Source organism: Elephantulus edwardii, unplaced genomic scaffold (genome assembly GCF_000299155.1).
Source record: "Elephantulus edwardii isolate Elephantulus edwardi_28Jun2011 unplaced genomic scaffold, EleEdw1.0 scaffold00037, whole genome shotgun sequence".
In the NCBI taxonomy this organism is placed as follows: domain Eukaryota; kingdom Metazoa; phylum Chordata; class Mammalia; order Macroscelidea; family Macroscelididae; genus Elephantulus; species Elephantulus edwardii.
In genome coordinates, this window is record NW_006399787.1 from 13,787,144 (window position 1) to 13,793,899 (window position 6,756).

General features: G+C 48.1%; 1 pseudogene; it reads left to right on the top strand.

Annotated features, from left to right (window-relative positions):
- Positions 1–4,882: 4,882 nt before the first annotated feature.
- Positions 4,883–6,415, top strand: LOC102864146 (annotated as a pseudogene).
- Positions 6,416–6,756: the final 341 nt, after the last annotated feature.

Here is a 6,756-nt window from a genome sequence, read left to right on the forward strand (position 1 = left end):
TGTTGCTGAAGTCACTGTGTCAATCCATCTCATTATGAGTGTCCCTTTCCTTCACTGACCCTTCACATTTCCGAACCAGATGTCTCCCTTCACGGAATGACCCTTTCTAAAAATATACCCAAAGTATGTGAGATGAAGCTTTGCTATCTTTGCCTCTAAGGAACACACTGAGTGTACTTTCTCCAAGATGTAGCTATTTGTTCTTTTGACAGTCCATGGGACATTCAGTACTCTTTTCCAATACCCCAATTCAAAGACATGGATTCTTGTTCTGTCATCCTTGTTCATTGTCCAGCTCTCAGAAACATAGCAGGTAATGTGATATGTTGTTGTTAAGTGCCATCAGACCTAGTATGACTCATAGTTACCTATAAATAATAGATCTGAGCCTTATCCTATCCTGTGCCATCCTCACAATCTTTGACACATTCAGTCCCATTGCTGCAAACACTGCGCCAATCCACTTATTTGAGGGTATTCCTCTCCTTTGCTGTTCTGACCATGGCCTGAATCAGGTGCACTTTAGTTTTCAAACTGACATCATTGCTCCTCAATAATTTGGAGAAGTCAATGACTACAGACTCTTCCAGTGCAATACAACTAGTGATCTCTTGACTTCTGGTACCAAGTGTATTGATTTTGGATCCAAGTAAGATGAAGTTTCTGACAGCTCAATCTTTTCTCTATCTATCATGATGTTGCCTATAGATCCAGTGGCAAAGATTTTTGCTTTCTTGACATTGAGATGCAATCTGTATTGAAAGCTGCAGCAAGTGCTTTTAAGTCTTTCTCTCATCCAGCAAGCAAAGCTTGTGTCATCCAATAGGAAGGTTATTGGTGAGTCTTCCTCCAATCCTGATGTCACATTCTTATTCATAGAATCCAGTTTCCAAATAGTTTAATCAGCATGCTGTTGTTATGTGCCATCAAGTCACTTGCGACTCATAGGGACCCTATGTACAAGAGCCCTAAAAGCTGTTCTATCCTGTGCCAACCTCACCATCTCAAACACACTCATTCCCACCACTCCAATCACAGAATTGATCCATCTCATCGAGGGTCTTCCTCTCCTGTGCCATCCCTCCACTCTCCCAAACATTATGTCCCTCTCCAAGGACCAGTCCCTACTTGCAACATGCCCAAAGTATGTGAGATGAAGCTTCAGAATCCTTGACTCCAAGGTGTATTCTGGCTTCACCCTGTTTAGGACCGGCACCACAGATCAAAGGCATTAATCCTCTTTCTGTCATCCCTATTCACTGTCCAATTCTCCGATGCATAGTAAGTAATTGTGAAGACTATAGCCCTGATCAGGTGCACCTTAGTCTTCAGCCTGACATTGTTGCTCTTCAGTATTCAGTAGTCTTGAGAGGTCCCTCACAGCTGACTTTCCAAATGCAATTTGTCTCCTGATTTCCTGGCTGCTGTTACCAAGAGTGTTGACTATGGAACCAAGTAAACCAAAACTGTCAACTATCTCAAACTCTTCACCATCCATACTGATGCTTCAAATTGGCCCAGTGGGGAGAATCTTTGTTTCTTGATGTTGACAGACTAAAAAGGAGGGAAGAAAGAATACATCCATGACATACACATTTCCTGATTTTAAACCATGCAGTGTTCCCTTGCTCTGCTTGCACAACATTTTCTTGTTCTGGGTGAAGGTTTTGTTGAGCATATGATTAAGTGTTCTGGAATTCTCATTCTTCTCAATTTAGTCATAATTTGTTATAATCTATACATTCAGATGCCTTTGTAAAGTCAATAAAGCATAAATAGACATTCTCTGGTAATCTTTGCTTTCAGCCAGGATCCATCTGATATCAGTAATGTTATCCCTGGTGCTACAGCCTCTTCTAAGTCCTATCTGAATTTCTGGTAGTTCTCTATCCAAATATTGTTCTAGTAGTTTTCAAACGATCTTCAGCAGTATTTTACTTGCTTGTGATATTAATGATATTGTTTGATAATTTCCACATTCTGTTGGATCATCTTTGTTGGAAACAGGAATAAACATGGATCTTTTCCATTCATTCAGCCAGATAGCTGTCCTCCAAATTTCCTGTGATATACTTCATAAATACATCACAAATTTAATATATTTCACAAAATATATCACAAATTTGATTATGCCTCAGAGAGCTGGACAATGACCAAGGATGACAGAAGGAGAATTGATGCCTTTGAATTGTGGTGCTGACGAAGAGTATTGAACATACCATGGACTGCTAAGAGAATTAGCAGGCCTGTTCTGGAGAGGATGAAACCAAGCTGCTCCTTGTAGACAAGGATTTTAAAACTCAGTCTAACATGGTTTTTGCAATCACTTGTTATGCATCAGAGAGTTGGAGAATGACTAGGGAGGATAGAAGGAGAATTGACACCTTTAAGCTGTGGTGCTGGAGAAGAGTATTGAATGTACCGCGAACTGCCAAGAAAACAAACAGATTCATCGTAGAGAGGGTTAAACCAGGCTACTCCTTAGAGGCAAGGATTCTGGGGCTTCGTCTGACATACTTTGGACATGTTGTAAGGAGAGACAGGTCCTTGGAGAGGGACATCATGCTTAGTAGGGTAGAGGGACAGCGCAGGAGGGGAAGACCCTCTATGAGGTGGATTGATTCAGTGACTGGGGTAATCGGGATGGGTGTGTCAGAGGCAATGCCTTGGCACAGGATAGAGCAGGGTTTAGGGCTGTAGTACATGGGGTTGCTATGAGTCGCAAACGACTCGATGCACACAACAACAACATACTTTCGGCATATATCCAGGAGGAACCAGTCTTTGGAGAAAAATATCATGCTTGGAAAGGTCGAGGGACAGTATAGGAGAGGAAGACTCTGGATGAGATGGATTGACACAATGAGTGGGATAATGAGGGTCGGTATGTCAGTGACAGTGAGATTAGCTCAGGATAGAGCAGGGTTCAGAGCTACTGTGCATAGAATCGCTATGAGTTGTAGTTGACTCGACAGCATATAATTTAGTGACCAACATCACAAATTTAGTATAATAGACGCCCATTCAATTGACAACAACTTCACAAGCCACACCCTATCCTCCAGTCCATGCTCCTGGTTCCTCTCCCCACCCCAGCACCCTCTCTCACATTCACATAATGCCAGCACTAAAGGGTTAACATCTGCCCCAAAATTGCCCGCTCCAGGACCCTATCTCATGGCTATGGCTCAATGTCTCTTCTGTTTAATGGGTAGCAGTGCCACAGAGCTGTTAAATATTTAAAACGTCATCCTTGATTCCCCTCATTAAAGCAATTACCAAGCCTGAGACTGTAAACTTTGTAAAGGGAGGCAAAACCCCGAAGCAACTCATGGATTTCCTGATGCTTTCCCAACATCACGTCTTAGAAGTTACTATTTTTTTTAAAATATGTGGTTTAATAACTGTTTATTTTGCGGGCAAGAAACAAGGATAGGCTGGGGGTGGAGGTGGGGCAAGAGGACTTGTACCTTCCCAGATCTGCACTGGTCTGTTCTCATCTCAGCTGCAGTACAAACGTGTCTGCTGGCAAAAGGTATTCCTACCACTGACCACACCTCTGAGAAAGTTCGATGACCAACCACCCATTCTCCTCTGTGTGGCTCTGCCCAGGTTGTTGAGACTGGAGAGCCAATCACAACACGGCAGCCCCGCCCATCCTCAAGTATAATTTACACTTGAGCAAAAAGAGCACTTCCGTACTCTGTCTGATATAAATAGTTGGGAGATTTGTTTCATCAGATGAAGTCTTTTTAGAAGCATTTAACATTTTGCCTTTCTCTAGCAGAAATTACTCCTACTTTAACAAGGTATTTACTATGGAAATATGTGGAATGAACAGTGGCAGGGATGGTTGGTACAAGTTAAAGAAAATACTCTGGATTTAGGCTGTTACTGTTAGGTGCCATTGAGTTCTTTCTGACTTAAAATGCCCTGCTGTGACAGAGTAGAACTGTCCCCACATTTTTCCAGGTGAATCTCAGTAGGAGGCGATCCTGGGCCTTTCTCCCACAGAGCCACAGAATAGGTTTAAATTGCTAGCCAACCACTTGGTCAGCATCCCGGTCTTGTAATTGTTGCCCCTCCAACTCACTGTTGTCAAGTCAATTCCTGACTCCCCCATGGGGTTTTCCAGAGGTAAATGTAACTGACCATCTTGTTTCTGAGGAGAAGCTAGTGAATCCAGTCTGTTGGGACTTGAGGCCTTTTGGTTAGTTGCACAACATGCTATACACTGTACAGTCAGAAAAGGTCAACACTCAAACCCACTGCTGTGGACTAAGAACCAACTCATAGCTCATCCTCTAGTGGGTTCTCAGAGGCTGTAAGTCACACAGGAAGAAACTGCTCATTTTTCTTCTGTGAAGGAATGAGTGAATTTGAAATGACCGCCATTGGATCGGCAGTGCGACTCCTTATTCACTAGACCAGCAGAGTTCACTAGACACCGTCAAGCAGGATCTTTATAATCAAGCTATTGGGATTCAAACTCTCAGTTATCACTTAGGACCTGGAGAAAATCTACTTAACCTTTCAAAATCCTAGTTTCTTCGTCAGTAAAATTCACATACTGAGAGGACAGATAAAACTATCGTTGTTGATCCAATCCGGAAAGAGCCCGAGGGCTCCTTGGCAGCGTCATTTCCTGCCGCGTTGCCTTCTGGGAAGAGGCAGTTTGCCTTAAATGCTGAAGCCGCGGCGGGCCGGCCGCCACAGTCCCACGTCAAGGCTTTGCGGGCTCATCGCTGAGCGGGGCTGAACCCCTGCTCACTGCAGAGTGTTCCCGAAGCAGTGGGAGACCGGAAGTTCCCGCGACACCTCACGAGCCGGTTCCCGATCCCCGATCCCCGTGTGAGGCGCCTCGGAGCGCGGTGACGGCGCCATGTCCCTGATCTGCTCTATCTGCAATGAAGTACCAGAGCACCCGTGTGTATCCCCAGTCTCCAATCATGTATATGAGCGGCGGCTCATTGAGAAGTACATTGCAGAGAATGGCACAGACCCCATCAACAACCAGCCTCTGTCAGAGGAACAGCTCATCGACATCAAAGTTGCTCACCCAATCCGGCCCAAGCCCCCCTCAGCCACCAGCATCCCTGCCATTCTGAAGGCCCTGCAAGACGAATGGGACGCTGTCATGCTGCACAGCTTCACTCTGCGCCAGCAGCTGCAGACAACCCGCCAGGAGTTGTCCCACGCTCTGTACCAGCACGATGCCGCCTGCCGTGTCATCGCCCGTCTCACCAAGGAAGTCACAGCTGCGCGAGAAGCTCTGGCCACCCTGAAACCGCAAGCTGGTCTCATCGTGCCTCAGGCTGTGCCGAGCTTACAGCCCAGAGCCGTGGGTGCAGGCGAGCCAATGGATCTGGGCGAGCTCATGGATCTGGGCGAGCCGGTGGGAATGACTCCAGAAATTATCCAGAAGCTTCAAGACAAGGCCACTGTGCTCACCACGGAGCGTAAGAAGAGAGGAAAGACTGTGCCCGAGGAGCTTGTAAAGCCGGAAGAGCTGAGCAAGTACCAGCAGGTGTCGTCCCACATGGGACTGCACAGCGCCAGCATCCCAGGGATCCTCGCCTTGGACCTCTGTCCCTCCGACACCAACAAGATCCTCACTGGTGGGGCGGATAAAAACGTCGTCGTGTTTGACAAGAGTTCTGAGCAAATCCTGGCCACCCTCAAAGGCCACACCAAGAAAGTCACCAGCGTGGTGTTTCACCCATCTCAGGAGCTGGTGTTCTCTGCCTCCCCGGATGCCACGATCAGGATGTGGTCGGTCCCGAATGCGTCTTGTGTCCAGGTTGTTCGTGCCCATGAGAGCTCGGTGACAGGCCTCAGCCTCCACGCCACCGGTGACTATCTCCTGAGCTCCTCTGACGATCAGTACTGGGCCTTCTCTGACATCCAGACCGGACGTGTGCTCACCAAAGTGACAGATGAGACCTCTGGCTGCTCTCTTACCTGTGCACAGTTCCACCCGGACGGACTCATCTTTGGAACAGGAACCATGGACTCTCAGATCAAGATCTGGGACTTGAAGGAGCGCACCAACGTGGCCAACTTCCCCGGCCACTCAGGCCCCATCACCAGCATCGCCTTCTCCGAGAACGGCTACTACCTGGCAACCGCGGCCGAGGACTCCACCGTCAAGCTCTGGGATCTGCGCAAGCTTAAGAACTTCAAGACGTTGCAGCTGGATAACAACTTCGAGGTGAAGTCGCTGATCTTTGACCAAAGTGGCACCTACCTGGCCCTCGGGGGCACAGACGTCCAGATCTACATCTGCAAGCAGTGGACGGAGATTCTTCGCTTTACAGAGCATAGTGGCCTGACCACGGGGGTGGCCTTTGGTCACCACGCCAAGTTCATCGCGTCCACAGGCATGGACAGGAGCCTCAAATTCTACAGCCTGTAGGCCGACGGGCTCGTCGGCGCCAGCTGGGCCTATCTCAGTAGCGGGGTGGGGTGGGGAGGGAGGGAGGGAGGCGGTGAAGAGAGACTACTAGGGGGGAGTCGGGCTCTGTGGGGCGGGACATTCACATCATTTCACGCTTGTCTGAGTGGTGGCCTGAGCCGGGACATCACGGGCCTGACCCTGCACCCTCCGGGCCTCGTGGGAGCCGACATGGATGGAACTGTGGGCCTCTCCCCACGGCGTTCATGCACCTGGCGGTGCTGACCGCTGCACACCCACTTGGGGGTCCTCTGACGGGGAGTGGGAGAGCCGAGGGAACTGTGAAGTGGCTGGACGCGAGC